We start from the raw sequence: 20,845 nt of genomic DNA, 5'->3' as shown, positions 1-20,845 counted from the left end.
GGGATAGGAATGAGAGAATGAGATAATGGTTGTGGTGAGAAATGAAGTGGGGAGGCTGCAGTAGGGAAAGAATCAAATGTGTGAGAGAGAAAGCTTGTAACAAAACAATCGTTTTGCTCGTCAGCCAAAAAATACAAAAGCTTATACTGACAAGCCACGTCAATGACACATAGGATTGAGTTTGGAGAAAACAGAAATCAGTGCAAAAATTGAACACAAACTAAAGTTAGTGTATAATTTTTTTTTAAGTTCGTGTTAGATATGGATTTCGATTAAAGTTGGTGATATTACATTCATTTAACCCTTTATTTTATATAATGATTGTTATGCACCGCTGCAAAAAAAAAAAACATATACTTCTTTCGTCAATGAAAGAATTTCCTAGGAGGATGTGATACATATTTTAAGAAAATATTGTCGAGTGTATTGAGAGTGGATAATTTTTTTTTTAGTATATTAGTAGTGTTAAAAATGTGTTTTAATTAGTATTGAGAGTGAAAAAAGGTGAAAAATAAGAGTAAATGAAGTATTACAAGTGGTGGAGTATAGTCAAAAAATAGGTAGCAAGTTATTTTGAGGACATTTCAGAAAATAAAAATAGGAAAGTTCTTTCGTGAACTATGAGTATTAATTTGTAGTTTGAAACTCATTCTTCAATATAGGATGTCTACAACTACAAGGATGGATCCAGAAATATTTTATTATGGGGCCCCAAAATCTAAGCATACTATTAATATAAAATACATTAAAAAAAATTATACTACATATAATTTAAGTTTATTAGAATTACAGTTTACAAGTTTTCATTGATTGAAATATTTGCATGATCGACCATCAAAAATCTATTTCTCAATATATATAATCAATCTATCAATTATCCATTTATCTCTCATCCGACTGCATAGACGATTCTTTTTTGTATTCATTGCAAAAAATACCATTTCAAACCAAGTATTATATTAATTGGGAATAATTATTTACTATTAAATACTTTAATTATATATATATAGGGTGTGGTTCTAGAGATAACTACATTATTTGTGAGAACGTGAGAACCATCAAATCTAATGCATCCACTGTAAAAATTAATGCATTCGCTGTTAAAATTAACGCACTCAAAAAAATATTTTTTTTTTGCTTATTTCAGGATTCGAACCCAGGATCTGCATTCATCCAACAAGATGATGCATCCACCATAGATCTTGATGATCGAATGACTGAAAATGGTTCTCCGTTCTTTTATTTAGTGGTTCTTTCTTGAACCTCTTCCTATATATATAGGGGAGAGTTCAATGGAGACCACTCCCTTAGATAAAGAATAAAGACGAAATCATGTGCGTTGATCTTGCTTAATCTAAGGGTGATAATTTAACCTTTAATTATGATTTTATTTCATTTATTTTATATAATAAAGGTTAGGTTTGTTATTTCGTATTTTCTTCTCCCAACTCATTCTCTCTCTTTCTCTCCCAACTCACGCTCTCTCTCTCCCACACTGTTCTTCTCCGGCGAAGCCACCGGGATCTCCTCCTGCTGCTGCTGCTGCTCCTCGCCTCCATCTCCTCCTCTGTCTCATCCGCCGTTCCCTCCGAGTTCGAGACTGTCGCTGTCCCCTCCATTCTCCCTTCCCTCCCCAATCTCCCCAATCTGTCGACGTCGGCGTCGCCAAGGAGCGGCCGACGAAGACGGCGGCGGTGAAGAGGGAGTTCACGTTCACCAGGCCGTCCAGGGCGGTCACGTGGACGCTTGTGGTGGCAACCGCCGCGCCGCCGCCGGATCTGCAAATCTGTAGTGTTCGTAGAAAATACTAATGAACATACTAATGTTCGTCGATATGTTCGTAGGAAAACAAATGAACATTAATCTAATGTTCACCTATTATGTTCATTGACGGATCAGGTCCCAGAATGGGAAGAGAGGAATTTCCGGGATTTGTTCAACGTGATCCCAGATTTCAGTGGATTTGAGTGGACATATTTGCCCTTTTCGAATTAAATAAATGTAATTAACCAATATTTAATTACATGAAAAATCAAATCAGAAAATTATATGAACCGTTGATTAGAGTGAGATGAATAGCCTTGATTTGGTCTTTATTCTTTATCTAAGGGAATGGTCTTCATTAAATGCGACCATATATATAGTAAAAAGTAAATGAAAAAATTGTGGGGGCACGTGCCCCAATAGCTGGTAACATAGATCCGTCTCGGAATGTATATATAGTTTCTCATGTAACTATATGCATTTTTTTATACTTAAATAAATATTTTCATATTTTGTTGTTGTTTATATATAGGTAGACTGAGTGATTAATGTAGCTTCTATATAAGTATTTTCTCTCTCTCTCTCTCTCTCTATATATATATATATATATATAAAAAAAATAATAAATAAAATAATAGATTTTCAGAAACAAAATTATAAAAACATAACTTTCTATAAAATTGAAAATATAGACACCCGCATTTCCAATTAGAATTATCGGGTGTTTGTTTCTATGTTCAACTTTTCGATTCAGTTGTTTTGCCGCTGGATATTCGATGATAAAATTTGAAAATATGGCGAATAGTGGAAATCGTGGGTTTTCTTTGAAAAAGTGCTATAATCATATTGATGATATAATTGACACATATTGAAAAGATTGAGATAAAATTGATAAGTTTTATTATTAGGATAAAAGAAGAAGGCATTAAAGATTAAAATAGAGAATGATATTCATCTTTTTTAGTATCTATACGAAGAGTGTTCTTAACATGGTCGTCTAATAAGGATAGTTTTTAAAAATATTGTAATGGAATATATCTAGTTTTCAAAGACTAAAAAGTGCATTTCATAACGTGTAGGAAGGGAAAGTTCATCTAAAGAAAAAACGGGAGTAAAATTTTATCAAAACCTCGTTTTACTAAACACGTAACGAGTAGAACACTTTAAAGTTGAAAGAATAAAGAGGACTGAGTCCCACATCGGAGATTAAGAAGATGTACAGCGTGTAAGATAGAGTATAAAACAAGAAGCGGAAAGATGTGAAATTCAAGCAGCCGCGCGTTGAGCACATAGCGAACTATTCTTTCGCCTTTTACTAAAGAATACCGTGTGCTCGTCGCTATTTAAGCGGCATACGCTTCTTTTTGGAGGGCTGTCTATACGACACCCCAACAAATTCCAGTTTAATTTTTATCTCTCTCTTCTCTTTTGTTGTTTATTTGTATTAATAATTTTTACAAAATGCGAAATAGAATTTTTATGTTTTTGCCCTACCAATTCCAATTCAATTTTTATGTTTATTTTATTTTATTGGTTTTTTTTTTTTTTTTGTATCAATTTGTTAAAATTTGAACTGTTAGCACGAGCTAAGGGTTAAGAATGACCTAGCATTTTTTTATTACTCTTTGTTTTGAGATGTGTTCATACTAATTATTTTGGTCTGCAACGGAAAAAATGGGTTGTCAAACTGGAAACTACTATGAACCTTTTTCAGTGGGTACTATAAAGTATAAACCCTTTAACTGCTTCTAAAACAATGAAATTTATCCATAATTAGCCTTTTATCATTAACTTTAATTTTTAAAACTAATAACATGACTTACAGTTTGTCATTTTCACCCAAGAAGAAAATTTGGCCAAATTAATTAAACTCTAAGTGGAGAGGAGTTTAGACACTACCATCACATATGTTGGTATAAGATTGAAGGTTTTTACATATTGTTACAAAATTTTAGAATATTTAAATTTAACCAGATTTTCCGTTTTAAGGGGAGAATGAACCAAAATGTAGTTAATTTTGGGTTAGTTTTTGCCCATTAGTTATTGAACTTTCATGTAATTATGATTTTTCATATTAATTTTAAAGTTCGACGAGGTAATTAATTTGATTTTACATGAAGTTTAGCGTGATAATTGTTGAACTATCGATTAAATATGATTTTTCTACCAATTAAAATTCTAGCTAAACTTATGGCTAACAGGTCTAGTCAAATAATTAACGCATAAAAAATGGCCTCATACTAATTCAATAATTAAAGTTGAAGAACTATGCGATTGGACTAGAGTTAAACGAAGGCAAGAGACATTTACTTTGCATGATTAGTAAAATATACTCCCTCCATCCCTAAAAATTGTAGTTCAATAGAAATAGCACATGTTTTAAGAAAAAATGTGATAGTTACGTTTCGAGTGAAGATTGGCTCCCACATTTTTTTTGTAAATAATGAGAGGGGAAATTTGTGGGGTCATTTTCCAATTAGGAAATACCACAATTTTCAGGGACATACCGATATAGTAACAATACCACAATTTTTAGGAAGGAAGAGAGTATAATTAAGTTTTTTTTATCATTAAAACTAGGATTTCTATAATCTCACTCTTTCAATATGATTTTGTAATACCCCGTTTCCTCGAGCTAAATTTAGAATTTATTTTCGAACTTAGAAGTAAGATGTTTCACGCCGGATATAAAGAAAATGAATTTATTTTTTTAATTCCAACAAAAATAATGTACAAAAACATTTGTAAATTTAGTTATTGAATTAATATGCATTGCATATTTATTTAATTTAACATTTAGCATCTACACGAGCTATTTGTTTAAACGAACACTGAACGATTATTACAGTTTTCATAGTACAAACCGGAAGACTTTTTATTATATTTTTATTTCACTTTCACTCACATTTTCCACTCTCCCCACTCACACTTTTCACTCCCACCCACTCACACTTTTCACTTCCACTCACCCTTTCCACTCTCCCCACTCACACGATACCTTGCCCCCTTTCCCTTCCACTCACCATTTCTCCTACATACCAAGGAACTAAGTGCGGAGCTACACCCACAGAAGTTCAGCTATACCACACGGACTTCACAAACTCAGCTGAAAGCTCTAAAGACTTCATCTACAAATCACTCTGCCCATTTTACCTCCATGCACGGTTAGCACCCCAAATTCAGTTTCAGTGATTTCCTCCAGTACTCAAACCTCTAATGTACAGCAGACAACAATTCATGTTTTTGTGTATGCACGTCACTTACTCTCACTTATAAATTGAATGAAGACTTTTGAACAAAGCATTCATATACATGTGCATACCATCTGTGTTTATATACTACATATGAAACATGTTTTTCTTTAATAAAATGAAAAGAAAGGATTTAGTCTTGAAGCCCTGTTTTAAATCTTCGGTCTTGAGCGAAAGGGAAGGGCGCCGGTGGCAGCCCGCCTCATCTGCTGCTGCTGTCGACGGTGGCGTGGTGGCTGCGACGCCGAGGGTGGCGCGGCTTGTCGCTGCTGCTCCTCCGGCGAGCACCACGGAGGGCGGCTGTTACCAGCCGAAGAGAGAAAGGCAGAGAGGGCGATGGAAGAGAGGTGTGCTGACGGTGGTGGCGTGGAGCCACTGACCGCGACTGCCGAACCTAGAACAGGGGGAGTTGAGAGAGCTGGGGTTGAGAATCGAGGGAGGACGGAAGAGGGAGGATTGGCGACGGCGGCGGTGGCTTGATGCTCCTGTTTCTCGTCGATTCAGAGAGAGTCGGAGTCACCGGTCGGCGGCAGCTGTTGTTGTTGCGTCGCCGGAGAATAGAGAGAGTATGAGGGATGGCGTCTGTGGGTGTTGGTGCGATGAGGGAGATGAGAGAGGGGAGAGCCGAGCGTCGTCAGCGGCTGCCGCTGTTGCTACGGCAAGCTTCGGCGGCGATGGTGGCGGCATGAAGCTGCTGCCGTCGGCCAGAGTTGAGCAAGGGCTCGGCGAGCCTGAATCCGAGAGGGAGACAGAGACGGTGGTTGGTTCCAGATGCTGCGACTGTCGTGTTGTGCAGGTAGAGGGAAAACGAGGGAGAGGGAGAGGTCCAGTCGCCGGCTCTTCGCCGGAGGAAGGCTGCGGCGGCGGGTTGGCGTGAACCGTGAGAGAGAGAGAGAGAGAGATTCAGCTTTTGTGTGAGTGTGTGCGTGTGTTTTTCGTGAAGAAGAGTGATGGAGCGGCGTGAGTTTGAGGAAGAATAGATGTAGGTTTTGGTTGTTGGGCTTGAAAGTTGGGTTTGGGTGATGGGCTATCATTTGGGCCGATTTATTTCAATGAGTTGGGCCGATTTATTTCAATGATTTGGGCCGAGTATTTGGGCCGATTTTTATGAGTGATGGGCCGATTTTTAAATAGATTTGGGCTGCGATTTTTAAAAGCCTGGGCCGATTTTAATTTTATTTAGCTGGGCTCGATTTATTTTATTCAGTTTGGGCCATTCCTATTTTATTGAGTTGGGCCTCATCTTTTAAATTTATATGGGCTATTATTTATTTAAGCATGGATCCTATTTCATCTATTTAAATGGTTTCCTATTTTAATTAATTGAACTATTAATTAGTTTAATTAATTTATTTCAAAGACTAGTTTTCATAATAATATTAAATTATTATTATGTGCATATTTTAAGTAAATTACTTATTATATGTTAAGCATGACATGAAATTGCATTTTTACTTGCAATAAAAGTATTTAATTGGTTTTAATTATAATTCCAATTATTAAAGAAATATGAGTAAGAATATTGTTGGTGTTCTTAACTCAAGAGAAATGTTTTCAATTATTTATTCATTAAATTTTGAAAACCCGGCTAAGTGAATCATAGAATATTAAGCAACTCACCGTGACTTAAGATTAGATTCAAGGAGACCTATTGAGAATAGATTTCTTGTAGGCTTTGAGCATCAGAAGGATTAGCACTGCTATTCCGATTCAGAGATAAGGTTAAACGACAGGCTTTGCCTATTCAGGTGGGCATTACTTTTACTATACGTATATAGAGATCCCCTGCGTGTCGTAGGCCTCTTATACGAATGAATGCATGAGATGATTTAACTGTTAATTTCAGTTTTATATATCTATCAAACGAGTTTAATGCTACCTTTGAACAAGTTATTTCGTTACAAATCATTGAACTGAAAATTATTTCAATTGTTGTCTTGTCATAAATGTTTAAATTTTAGTATGATATCTATCTGATGTGGCTTTGCCAGTTATGTAATCGAATTCGGGTCCTGAGCAGTTGATAGCTATCCTGCCAGGGCTAGTGTACACCAGTGACCGTGAGTCATCTAGCGGGTTGGCCGGTCAAGTGACCGTGAGAGGTGGCCACCTCTCCGGCACAAAGTTCCAGATAGGATAGATTACAAGAGAACTTAGACTGCAGTCGAACTTTAAGAATCACAAATGAATTTAGTAAGCTTGGGCCTTTTAGCGAAAAACTCCCTTGCTGTACTGTTTATTATGGCATGACAATTTACAGTTTTGAAGCATGTATTTTTATACTTAGGCATACGTGCCCACTGAGTACTTTTGTACTCAAGCCCTGCATATATTTCTAAATGTGCAGGTTGAGCAGCTACCGATGGTGATTAAGTGACGAGCGAGATTCTTCTACCTTATTATGTATTAATGAACTCTAGGGTTACATGTCTTCATACATGTAATCAGAACCTTATTCCGCTGCGTACTCAGAAGTTTTATGTTATTTTGGCTGAGTCAGAGATATCTGAACTTACTAGTTATTTGAGTTTATACGATTAAACCTCTGTTATATTATAAATATTTCTTTTGTTAAATGATGAAATGTGATCCTTCCTTGTTTGATTATACCCTTTCTACCCCGCTTCTAATCTCCCTCCATTAGTCACGGTTTCCCCGGCTTAATTATCCTTAATTAGGGCCGGTCGTGACAGATTTGAATCAAACAAATTAGCTCAAGTGAAAGAAATTATCAAGGGCCTGGAAATATCTCATAGTTTCAATCTTTCTTACTCCTTCCGTCGACCAAAAGGATGACATCATGTATGAAATAAGTGATTACGATTGCATTTTGGAATGATTGTTTTGATAAATAAAGAGTATTTGTAAGGATAAAAGATAAAAAAAAGGATGCGGAGCCATGTTCTAAAAAAGAAAGTGTCATATTTTTTATTGACATAAAAAATGACAAAAGTTTCATACTTTTTATGGACGGATGAAGTAGTAAATAAGGAATTAGCTAGAGCATCTCCAAAGGATAACTCTACAAGAGTGTACTTCACTCTATTGTAGAGTATTTCATTTTCATCTCTAACAATCAACTCTATATTTCAATCTATAATGTAATATTTCATTTTTATGCTTTCTATTATTAAATTATTTTATCAATCAAATTATTATATATCATGCATATTTATAAATATAATTATATTTCTGATCAACCATATTAATTATAACTATAATTAAATATAAATATTTTTGATAAAAAATATAAATTCCAATATTGCAGAACGATTAATTTATTTCAATAACATAAAAACTAACATTATAATACTTTTTCTTAGAATTAAACATTACGTAATTTGACAAAGCATAAATTAAATGATAATAGCAACTAATTTTCTAAATTAGAAAATTCCCCCTGGTGAAGCCTTACACCAACACCTAACTAAACGTTGATAAAGGCGTCGTAGATCACCTGTGTTGTCGGAGGAAACTTGTAGAAAACTTGCAGACTCAAAACGTTACAACACTTTTATATGATTTCTTTCAACTTAACTTCTGAAGAAGATTACAGTGGGTATTTATAGGAGATTACAAGGGCAAATGGTGCATCCGATTTTCTACTACAATTCACGTACTCTACATGCTGCGATACGAACAAGGGTCATTTGAAGCATATTCTCTGATAACTAACTTTGCAGCTTTACAGATGTTACGTGCTCCTTAGGACAACGCATGCTGGTATCATCTCGCCTGCACAAGTGTCGTCTCTCTTGGTTCTCCTCACTTGTGTTTGGAGCCCGTGATGTGATGTTGTCTTTCCTTCGATCCTTGGATAAGTTCTTTGTTGACGATGATGTTGTGTGACAGTTCTGCGCAGACGATTCTTTGACACAACTTGACTACTTATCTTCAAGGTCAGCGTAGGCGACTCCTTGGCACGGCTTGGTCACTTGCCTTCGAGACAGCGCAGGCGACTCCTCAGCATGGCTTGGTCACTTGCCTTTGAGACTGCGCAGACGTGTTATCTCTGTGGCTTCCACGCTTTAGCTTATCGCCTTGTGATCATTATAGTCCTGCGCTGTTAGTTTAATCATATAGGCTTATATATGTTCGTAGGTCCTGCGCTGATGAGATCCTTACTCCTCATCACTCTCACATGTGATTGACTAATGCGTCACGAAGCGCAAAATGAGATGCTTTATCTTTGATTTTTTTTTTTATTATTATTATAGCGTCCAAGAAATTCTTGAAAATGATCTAGCTAGTTCTTGCATTGTTAAGTGATCTTGAATCTAACTATAGTTTATTATATCATTAGTTTAATATTATTGTATTTTTATATTGTTGTAATTTTACGTTATTGTGCTTTATATTGCATTGTTAAGTGACCTTGAATCTAACTATAGTTTATTATATCATTAGTTTAATATTATTGTATTTTTATATTGTTGTAATTTTATGTTATTGTGCTTTATATTGTAATTTATGTTATTGTATTTTTAAATTTTATTTATGTTGTTTAAAAATATAAATAAATTATAAAAACTAATAAAATAAATTGCACAAATTAAATCAAATAAAAATAAGCACATATTTCTAAACATAAAAGAAAAAACAAATACAATAAAAAAAGAAGAAAAAAAGAAGTAGCAGAATGAATACATGAAGCACGAGTGTTCAGTCCCTTTATTTTACAGTAGCGTGAAGTGCGCTGCTGGAGATGATTCCACTGCTCAAATAGCGGCAGCTGCTATTCTACCGCTGCCTTTGGAGGTGCTTTTAACCTTATATTTCTAGGCTAATCAATCCTCAAAAGTAAATACTCCAAAGATATGGTTTTCAATCCAATCCTTACATAATTAAGAAGAGGAATTTCTTAAACATATATTCAAGTCTAGTAGAATATATAGGAATTGGAAATCAACAATTGTAGTGCAACGTCACTTAATTCAGTTCAAGAACATGTATTAGCTAGAGTTTAGAGTTGGGTAAAGATGAGGCCCAACCATTGCATTGCTGTTGGATTAGTTTAGAGTTTAGAGATAAAATAATGCATTGTATCACAAGCTAGCCTCAGTGGTAAGACGCATCATGAGGAAATGGAAAATCATTATCAATTCTCTTTAAATTCAACTTCACACATATTATATTATATGAAAGTATGGAGCAGTTATTTACCTAAGTTTGAGATTGGACATATACGAAAAAAGAAGCAGCAGCAGCAGAAGAAACTTAGCCAGGACTGGATATGGAGTGTAGCCATGGCAATGCAGCTACAAATAACTAAAGTTATACTCCATACCCATGCCTGGATAAGTTTTTCCGCCGGTTATCCGACGTCGTTGTGTCGAATGCAAGAGCTTATTTAGAGCTCAAATATTCCAAAATACTAATTGAAGAACATTGTGAAATGGTGTTGAGGCAAGTAACAAGAGATCCTACTAGTTTGCTGCTATGAACATCATTTATATATACACACACTATGTATTTATATTATACACATGTCTGTGAGTTAATTTGTCGACGAGTCAAATGGAGCCAGTGATCATTAAGTTTAAAATTTGTTTAAAATATCATTAAGATTCAATAATTGCATGCTCTTCATTTTGTTTGGTTATAACTTAATATAGTCAAGTTTGAACAAATTAATTAAAGTAATACTACTTGAACTAAACCTAACTCAAACTCATGTAGTGTTTGTATACTAGTTTTAATTTAATCACCACTTATTGAGCTTCGAGCAGCCAAGTTGATATCTTATCAAATGTTAGCTCAAAACAAGTTTTAATAAATTATATGGGCAATATATTAGGAAACCTCTTTCTATACCACCCTGCTTCAGTTTTACATATATGTGAAGGAATGTTTCTTATGATCATATATAATTCATAAGGTTACTCCATTAATTTCTTCCAAATATATCTACCGTTCTTTCATATTAATTTGAAAAGGATAAATATATTGAAGTCGTAAACTATTTGTATAGTCTATAAAATATACTAAAATTATGATAATATCAATCATATGCCCGAACTATTAAATTAAGTTGTAATAAAAATATAATGGATAACAATTTTTGTTGGCGGAACGCTAGTGTTGTAGTATACTTTTTTTTTTGAGCGGGAAGAAACACAATATTATTAATTCAAATCAGAAAGTACAATATCACAGGGCCATGAAGGAAAGTAAGATATCCATGATATCACATAGTACAATATTATTTTTGTTGGCGGAACGCTAGTGTTGTATATTAAACAAAAGATAATTTAATAACCACAAGTTCAAAAAATCTAAAAGAGCTAAGAGGTGGTCTCCTTTAAACCCGGGTGTTTGTACTCGACCCGAATCCTGGCTCAGTTGAATTATCCTAACCCATTTTTTTTATGAAATGACACTAACACTCATACGATCTTGGAATAACACTAACACTATTTTGTTTTACAAATGACACTATTTTGAAAATAACACTAATTGTCACGACCGAGTCCTAATTAAGGATAATTAAGCCGGGAAATCGTGGCTAATGGAGGGAGATTAGAAGCGGGGTAGAAAGGGGAATAATCAAACAAGAAAGGATCGTATTTCATCATTGTTAACAACATGGATATCTATAATATAACAGAGTTTTTGTCGTATAGACTCAAATAACTAACAAGTTCGGATAACTCCGACTTATCCAAAATAACATAAAACTTCTGAGTACGCAGCGGAATAAGGTTCTGATTACATGTATGAAGACATGTAACCCTAGAGTTCATTAATACATAATAAGACAAAAGAATCCCGCTCGTCACTTCATCACCATCGGCAGCTGCTCAACCTGCACATTTAGAAATATATGCAGGGCTTGAGTACAAAAGTACTCAGTGGACACGTATGCCTAATTATAAAAATACATGCTTCAAAACTGTAAATTGTCATGCCATCATAAACAGTACAGCAAGGGAGTTTTTCGCTAAAAGGCCCAAGCTTACTAAATTCATTTGTGATTCTTAAAGTTCGTCTGCAGACTAAGTTCTCTTGTAATCTATCATATCTGGAACTTTGTGCCGGAGAGGTGGCCACCTCTCACGGTCACTTGACCGGCCAACCCGCTAGATGACTCACGGTCACTGGTGTACACTAGCCCTGGCAGGATAGCTATCAACTGCTCAGGACCCGAATTCGATTGCATCATTGGCAAAGCCAAAGCAGATAGATATCATACTAAAATTTAAACATTTTATGGCAAGACAATACTTGAAATAACTTTAACTCAAAGATTTTATCATGAAATAACTTGTTTGAACGTAACATTTAAACTCATTTGATATATATGAAAGTAATGCCCACCTGATAGAAATTTTCTGTGGTACAATAGCTCCTTGACTGATTATTAATCTCGTGTTTGACCTTTATTACGAGAATATAAATAAGATACTGCTCGAATAAAATCCTCAATTAATGAGAATGCGTAATTTAACTATGCATGACTCATATTCCGATAATTATTATTCTGAGATAATAATCTGGGAAATTCTATTATAAATCCTAATTGTCGAAATAAAATAATTTAAATAAGGCTCGTCACATGAGGTCGGATAGATTATCATAATCAATCCGTTCTCATCGGGTGTTCTAATCCGTCAATTAAATAAACCCCGTTCCTCGTAGTCAATAGAAAATAAATACTTCAACTTATTCGCTTTATAATCTCATAATTAATCGGGCTTAATAAATAAGAACAAGTAATGTTATAAAATTAAAAAAAAATAAAATAAAATAAAAAGGCTCAACATAAGGCACATAAGAATCACAATCAAACATCATCAAAACATGCTCTGCTTTTACACTGACTCAACTTCAAAATTTAATCTGTTCTGACTCCGACATCTCCTGGACTCAAGACTCATACCGAAAGAAAGATCTTCGAGTCTAGTTTCATATAAAAAAAAAATAGAGTCGAAAACTCCAAGTGGTTTGAGAGATATGACGTTTTTACCACGATCTACCATGTTCGGCAGTTTTGAACAATCGAAAACTTGTATTTTTGAAAAATAGTAAACGTTGTCAAACTGGGCTCAACTTTGGTGGATATCTAAATAACACAATAAGGTTAATACCATAAAAATTTGGAAAGCTAGATCACCCAGGAAGCTACTGAAATAAATGACTCTTTTCTCTGTTCTCTGAAATTCTCAGTAGTAATGTGCAGTTTAGGTTTTGCATTTTAAAGAAGTATCATACGAAGTTGGAATGGCTTGAAATTTTACCAGGGTACTCAAGACTCATGTAGGGACTTTCTATAAAATTTTCAAAGCTGTTAGACATCGACAAACCGTCGATCACAGTAGGTCAGTAGGCCTACGAAATTCATATTTATAAGTCCTTAAAAATAATTTATATAAATCAAGAAATAATAGTTTAATCCCAAAAATATTCATTAAAAGTCCATCCTAATTTAAATAAAGAACGGACCTCATTTAAAATAAATAGTCCCAAACTTGTTACGCACATATACTAAATCTTTCACGAAACATCCTTTAAAATAAACTTTGATACATAGAAAATAATTCAACAACTTGAGCTCTTAAGGGGTTGTTTTACAACAGACACCAAATCTACCTCGGATCTCCAAATGAGGCTCCAAAAGACATTCTGGAAACTAGACATTTCAAGGATCATTCTCCAATTTGAATCGAATGAAAAACAATTCAAACGAGCAAGATATGCCCTCTCAAAGATGGGTATTTAACAAGCAAAAATCTGTAAATTTCATATTTCCAGATTACAACCAAGTCAGTGGGCTTTCTTTAAAAATTCATATCTCCCTTTACAAAACTCCACTGGGAACCCCAAAGGTCAATCTGGAAACTAGGGAGAGATCATAACACTCTCCAGTTGGATTTACTCTAAGAACCTTCATGGTTTAGAAGATATGACTATCTAAAGTTCAGTGTACAAAAAGAGTTCAAGTTTGGCAGATTCAGAACATAAATCGGAAAAACCACTTTAAGCTTCACCAAAAATTCTAAAACTGAACAAGTAAGTTCCCAACATGTCAGTGAATATTTAGTAGAAAGATAGGCTTGAGAATCAAATATTTAAGTCGGCCTTTTCCACCTCAAAGTCGTAGGTTTGTAAAATCTACTGGATGGTACATGGAATAAGAACTAGATTTCAAGAATTTATACCGGTTGTTTCCCTTACTCAAAAATGGTGAGGCCGATGTCAAAAGAAAGATACGGGAGTCTAGAGTGACATATTCAAGTTTCAAAGGTTTTCACCGATTGAAACTTTACTTATGATCTCCCAAAGATTGTTTACCAAAAATGTATTCCAGATGGGCAGTGATGTTTACAAATTCATAAATAAATCATGCGAGCTCTAAATATTCTGAAATTTTACCAAAATATAGAAAATGTATGAAAGATGATACACAATTAATTTGAGAAGTTTTGGGAACCGTTTGGATGATATGCAACTGAATTCAAAATAAAGAAGCTTAGTATATACCTCTTCAAGTTACAATTTGGAGTTGGAGGAAACTCTCTCTCCCTTTCTCAACTTCTTCTACACGTTTTGGTGAGGGAAGAAAAGACTTGATGGCTGGAACAATATGTGTTGTTGCATAATTGAGTTGGTGGTGAAAGTGGTGGGGAAAATGGTGGTGAAAGTCAAAAAGTAGATTTAGTGGTAAAATGGAGTGGGGAACAAAATTAATGGAAAGAAAAAGAGAAGAAAAAGAAAGGAAAAAAAATGTAGAGGAGAATTATTGATGTATTTTCTCTGTCTCGGTGATTCTGTAACTGTAAGATGGATCGTGTGCTCGTATATGCTTGATACTGTTTATTTAAATAAATCTCGTATTTCGACATGTGATTTCTCGCTTAAATCGATAAATTATAAAATGAATCTAAATTAAATCCGTAGATTTAATTCGTTTGTTGTTCTAATATTTAAATTAAATCCGCAGATTTAATTAACTCACGAGTCAGAAATAAATCACGACTTGAATAAAGATAAAATCTAATTTCATCTTGCTTAAATAAATAACGTGACTTTGCTAAGTCAGTTATAACTCTGAAATAATATCATTTACTGCTTTAACAATATAAATTCAGGATCATAAGCTGAATTCATATTAGGATAAAAACCGTTTTCATTCACTGATGAACAAAAATAAACACTCATTACTAGATTTAAAATATATAAAAGAGCGGGTCACTACACTAATACTATTTTGTTTTACAAATGACACTAACATCATATCGAAACGACACTAACATTTGACATTCGGGTAGGATAGTCCAGTTGGATTAGATCCGAATCAAGATTCAGGTCTGGTACGATACCGTACACGCAGGTGCACAAGAGATTTTGTGAAGAGCTAATAAATAACAATTGCAGTTTAAGAATTGGTGAAGAATCTTAATCAAGAACAAATGAATTACAAATCAAGAATGATAAAATTTCAAAAAAGTCGACAACAACTTCTAGCTGCCCACTAACTTAGACGAATCAACAACAACTTTTCAAATGGAATCAACATGGTTAATTTGTAAAATAAAAACAAATTAATTAGCAACAATATTTATAAAATTATCGAATTTCATCATTTCTTTTTTAATTATGGTGCAAAACAAGATCATTTTGTAAACTTATTATTTGTATAATAAAATATTGATAATACACGTTACGTCGACAAAAATAATTTTGTAAACTTAACAAAAAATTTCGTAAACTTAACAAAAATTTCGTCCCGAAATTTGCATATTTCTTCTAAAACAGTTCGGGGTATTTCTCCTTCATTTTGTCTTCAAGCTCCCACGTGGCTTCCTCTTGTCCGTGGTGTCTCCATAAGACTTTCACTGATGTGATTGCCTTATTCCTGAGTTGTTGTACTTTTCGATCTAGAATGGCCTCTGGTCTTTCTTCATAGCTCAAGTCTGGACAAAGGATCATCTCTTCTTGGTGGATTATGTGCTTTGGATCGAAAACGTATTTCCTGAGTTGTGATACGTGGAAAACATTGTGAACGTTTCCAAAGCTTGGCGGTAACGCCAACCTATAGGCTACTGGGCCTATTCTCTCCAAAATCTCATAAGGTCCTACGAATCGGGGCCTAAGTTTTCCCTTGACACCAAACCTAGTTATCCCCTTGGTAGGAGATACCTTTAGGAAGACCTTGTCTCCTATTTCAAAACATAACTCAGTTCGACGTGCATCAGCGTAAGATTTCTGTCTATCTTGTGCCTCTTTTATTCGCCCTCTGATCTGGCGGACTATCTCAACCATCTCATTGACCATGTCTGGTCCTAAAACTTTTCTCTCACCCACTTCATCCCAATAAAGCGGTGATCTACATTTTCTTCCATATAATGCCTCATATGGTGCCATATCGATAGTTGCCTGGTAACTGTTATTATAGGCAAATTCAATCAACGGCAGCACTGCTTCCCAACTTCCACCTCTGTCTAACACCACTGTTCTCAACATATCTTCAAGGGTCTGAATTGTCCTTTCAGACTGCCCATCTGTCTGCGGGTGGAAGGCGGTGCTGAAATTTAGCCTCGTGCCTAACTCCTTCTGTAAGCTCATCCAAAATCTAGATGTGAACTTCGAGTGTCGATCTGATGTGATTGACACGGGTACACCGTGTAAGCGTACAATCTCTCGAACATACAACTGAGCTAGCTTGTCTGACCCGTGTGTGATCGGTATTGGTATAAAATGAGCACATTTTGTGAGTCGATCCACTATTACCCAAATGACAGTGTTTCCTCTCTTTGTTTTGGGCAAACTGGTCACAAAATCCATTGCGATGTGCTCCCACTTCCATTCTGGAATTTCCAACGATTGTAGTTTTCCATATGGCCTTTGGTGTAAGGCCTTCACCTGTTGGCATGCCAGGCATTTCTCCACAAATGACGCTATGTCTCTCTTCATGCCTTCCCACTAAAAGTGTTTCTTTAGGTCCTGATACATCTTAGTACTCCCTGGGTGGGCAGTATAAGGGTATCGTGAGCCTCACTCATGATTTTATCCTTAAGCTCATCATCGTGGGGGATGCATATCCTTCCCTCAAAGAGGATAGCATTATCTGATGCTTCTTGATAATTCTTGACGCCTCCTTTCCTTACTGTTTCCCGTAGTTTTTCCATCTTCCCGTCTTTTCTTTGTGCTTCTACGATCGTCTTCCTCAAGTTAGGTACCGTTGCCACAACGCTTGCTATCGTCCCTGGTGGTTTAACCACTTCTATGCTCATTTTGCTAAATTTCCTTATGAGCACCGTCTCTCGAGTGATGAGAGCTCCCAATTTAGATTGAGTCTTACGACTCAATGCATCAGCCACTACGTTGGCCTTGCCTGGGTGGTAGTTAATACCACAGTCATAATCTTTCACTAGTTCGAGCCATCTCCTTTGTCTCATATTAAGGTCCTTTTGCTCGAAAAAGTATTTCAGACTTTTGTGGTCTGTGAATATTTCACACCTAACTCCATATAGGTGGTGTCTCCAAATCTTCAGCGCATGCACCACTGCAGCTAACTCCAGATCATGAGTCGGGTAATTCAGTTCATGTGGCCTAAGCTATCGTGACGCATATGCTATCACTCTTCCTTCTTGCATCAGCACGCAACCAAGTCCATTTTTGGACTCGTATGTGTAGATCACGTATTCCTTATCAGCTGTTGGGACGGCTAACACTGGTGCCGTAGTCAACTTTTCCTTGAGTTCTTGGAAGCTCTTCTCGCACTCCTCTGTCCAAGAAAATTTTATTCCCTTCCTGAGTAGTTGCGTCATTGGCCTTGCAATTTTGGAAAATCCTTCCATAAACCTCCGATAGTAACCTGCCAATCCTAAGAAACTTCTTATCTCATTAGGGTTAGTAGGCGATCTCCATTCACGCACCGCTTGCACTTTTTCAGGGTCCACTTTAATCTCTTCTGATGATACAATATGTCCTAAAAACGTGACTTCGCTGAGCCAAAACTCACACTTGCTGAATTTGGCATAAAGGCGCTCCGTCCTCAACGTTTCTAGGACAATTCTCAGATGTTCCTCATGGTCTTTCTCGTTCTTCGAGTAGATCAGGATGTCATCTATAAACACCAAGACAAATTTGTCTAAGTACGGATGAAACACTCGATTCATGAGGTCCATGAACACAGCTGGCGCATTGGTTAGCCCGAATGGCACAACTACAAATTCGTAGTGGCCATACCTAGTTCGAAATGCCGTCTTAGGTACGTCTTCTGGTCGAATCTTCAGCTGGTGATAACCAGATCGCAAATCAATCTTCGAGAACACGCTTGCTCCCTTGAGCTGGTCGAAGAGGTCATCTATCCTTGGTAAAGGATATTTGTTCTTCAGTGTCACTTTGTTCAGTTCTCTATAGTCTATACACATTCGCAATGTGCCATCCTTTTTCTTCACAAAAAGTACGGGTGCACCCCAAGGTGATACACTTGGCCTAATGAATCCAAGTTCTAAAAGTTCTTGCAGTTGTATCTTGAGTTCTTCCAACTCTTTAGGAGCCATGCATTCGGTATGGTGCCTTCGAAATGGGAGCTGCCCCGGGCTCCAAATCAATGGTAAACTCAATTGGTCTGTCCGGTGGTGGTCCTGGCAGAATCTCTGGAAATACATCTGAAAAGTCCCGTACAATTTCTACATCTTCTATACTCTTTTCAGTACCCAATTCTCCGTGCAAGTATACGAGGTAAGCTGGGTATCCCTTCTTCATCATTTTCGTTGCTTGCAGGGCGGAGATGATCATTTTTTCTTCTTCCCATACTAATTCTGTGGAAATGTGACGGCTCCCTTCCTGGGGGTCGAAACGATATCCGTCTTTCGTTACAAAGGATGGTGGCATAGTTCTCGACTAGCCAGTCCATTCCTAGGATTATGTCCACATCTCCCATCGGTATAACATAGGAGTTGTTCACTACAATCTTGAGTGACCCTATGTTCAGTTCTAGGTTCAAGCACACATGATCTACTGTCGTCATCCCTCCTATAGGTGATGATATACTCAACTTCTGGTCAGCTCTTTCCATTTTAAATTTTAATGTGTCAACACATGTACTTGAAATGAAAGTATGCGATGCGCCCGTATCAAATAGAAGTACAACAGGAGTATTGAGTAGCATGCCCATACCTGCCAGGTTTCCCTGGTTGTTCTCGGGCTGTTTCTGCCTCATAGCATAGACTCTAGCATGACGAGGCTTTTCATGTTGTTTCTGTTGTCGCTGCTGTTGTTGGCGGGCCTGTTGCTGATACGGTTGTTGAGGTTGTGGTTGGTACTGTAGCTGTTGGTGCTGCTGTGGCTGCTGATACTGTGGTTGCTGCCTTGGGTATGGTTGGGACAGAGCTTGGATTGCTCGCAGATGCGGAGCCTGGATAGGTGGGTTTGGCCTTAAACTCGTTCCATGTTGCTTATTCGGGCACCGATTTGCATAGTGCCCCTTCTGGTTGCAGATATAGCAACTATCACTGCCGGCCTTACAAATTCCCATATGACTTTTGTTACATTTGGGACAATGTGGGGCTCTTTGTTGGTTATTTCCCATCTGTTTCGGTGCGCCCTGGCTTCCATAACCTTGTGACTGGAAGACCCGTCCCTGCCATGGCCTCTTCTCGCCTTGGTTCGGGTTACTGTTGTCCCATCTCCTCTTTCCTTTGAAATTCTGATTATGATTTTGATCATGTGGAGGTGCTGGCGCAGGTATAATTGCAAGTCTTTCTCCTGGCATGGCTGCCTCAATGTCTAACGCTCGGCTGAGCGACTCAGTGTAAGACAATCCTCCGTGGCTTGCCAAAGCCATCCTAATCTCGTGCCTCAGACCGGCACAAAACTTTTCAGCCATCTTCTCATCTGTGTCAACTTGTTCCGGTGCATATCTAGACATATCGCAGAACATCCTGTCGTATTGAGTTACCGACATCTTTCCTTGTTTCAGATTGTAAAATTCAGCCTCCTTTTTCTTGCGGTAGCTCTTGGGTATATACTTGTCATATATACCGGCTTTGAATTGTTCCCAAGTCAGGTTTTCTAACTGCTCTGCTGCCATCGTTTTCATCCTTGCTTCCCACCAGAAATCAGCTGACCCAGTCAACTGAAAGGACATATAAGTCAGGCGTTCTTGGTCGGTGCAACGCAGGAAGTTGAAAATGCGTTCAATAGCGCGAACCCAAGTCTCAGCTTCTGCCGGGTCTCCTGTCCCGTTGAAGGTAGGTGGGTTCTGTCGCAAGAATAATTCCTCAATCCGCCGTTCTGGCTGAACAGGTGGTTGAACTAATTCAGGTTCTGGCCCTGCTTCTGGGCCTCTCTCATCATTACGGGGAATCCTTCCCCCTCCTCTCGGACGCCCTCGTCTTGGTGGCATTCTAATGAGTAAAAACACAAGTTATCAGCGCATTAAAATGCAATAAGGACATACTATCGTTTCTATAGTTACTCCTTAACTCATCGAGTTCTGCTCCTGCTAAAACTTAAGCGAACATATAAATAAAACATAGCGGTTCGACTTGCCGCGAAAGACTGATAGGGTCGCTACATAGACATGGGAAATTAGTATCAATGAGGACTATTTCATCAACATTTGAATCTAAATATGGTGATCTATTCAAGCATTATACATGATGAACTGGCTATCTTGCAAATTCATCATGAAAGATCTCAGTTCCAAAATGCCCTATTAACCAGCGTTTCCGTACTAATACTAGTCAAAATAACTAAGCCAACATAGGGGCATACAAAAGCATCGAAATGATCATCGTTTTTGAAATACACAAATAAGGTCCTACTAAATGCACAAGAGATTGTCTGTATGCATTACGTGCTTGACCCTTGGGTTGAAG

The 20,845-nt window shown here is 36.8% G+C and overlaps 3 long non-coding RNA genes and 1 other non-coding gene across 4 annotated transcripts; 2 read left to right on the top strand and 2 right to left on the bottom strand.

The window, feature by feature from the left end:
- The first annotated feature begins 3,036 nt into the window (after positions 1–3,036).
- LOC130991088 (U5 spliceosomal RNA) lies at positions 3,037–3,154 on the top strand. Its single transcript, XR_009091051.1, has one exon. It is a non-coding gene; the product is annotated as a U5 spliceosomal RNA (small nuclear RNA).
- A 1,607-nt stretch (positions 3,155–4,761) lies between these two features.
- On the top strand, positions 4,762–7,586 carry LOC130988828 (uncharacterized). The gene is made up of 3 exons (XR_009090209.1): positions 4,762–4,928; positions 6,688–6,763; positions 7,363–7,586. It is a non-coding gene; the product is annotated as an uncharacterized LOC130988828 (long non-coding RNA).
- Positions 7,587–9,567: 1,981 nt separating this feature from the next.
- Positions 9,568–10,540, bottom strand: LOC130988826 (uncharacterized). The gene is made up of 2 exons (XR_009090207.1): positions 10,179–10,540; positions 9,568–9,850 (listed from the first exon to the last, which is right to left on the bottom strand). It is a non-coding gene; the product is annotated as an uncharacterized LOC130988826 (long non-coding RNA).
- A 1,018-nt stretch (positions 10,541–11,558) lies between these two features.
- LOC130988832 (uncharacterized) lies at positions 11,559–14,948 on the bottom strand. The gene is made up of 2 exons (XR_009090213.1): positions 14,496–14,948; positions 11,559–11,820 (listed from the first exon to the last, which is right to left on the bottom strand). It is a non-coding gene; the product is annotated as an uncharacterized LOC130988832 (long non-coding RNA).
- Between the last annotated feature and the right edge of the window lie 5,897 nt (positions 14,949–20,845).

The sequence above is a fragment of the Salvia miltiorrhiza genome, chromosome 6 (assembly GCF_028751815.1).
Source record: "Salvia miltiorrhiza cultivar Shanhuang (shh) chromosome 6, IMPLAD_Smil_shh, whole genome shotgun sequence".
NCBI classification, from domain to species: Eukaryota; Viridiplantae; Streptophyta; class Magnoliopsida; order Lamiales; family Lamiaceae; genus Salvia; species Salvia miltiorrhiza.
The sequence above is the reverse complement of the archived record's forward strand: the minus strand, read 5'-3'. Positions and strand labels throughout refer to the sequence as shown.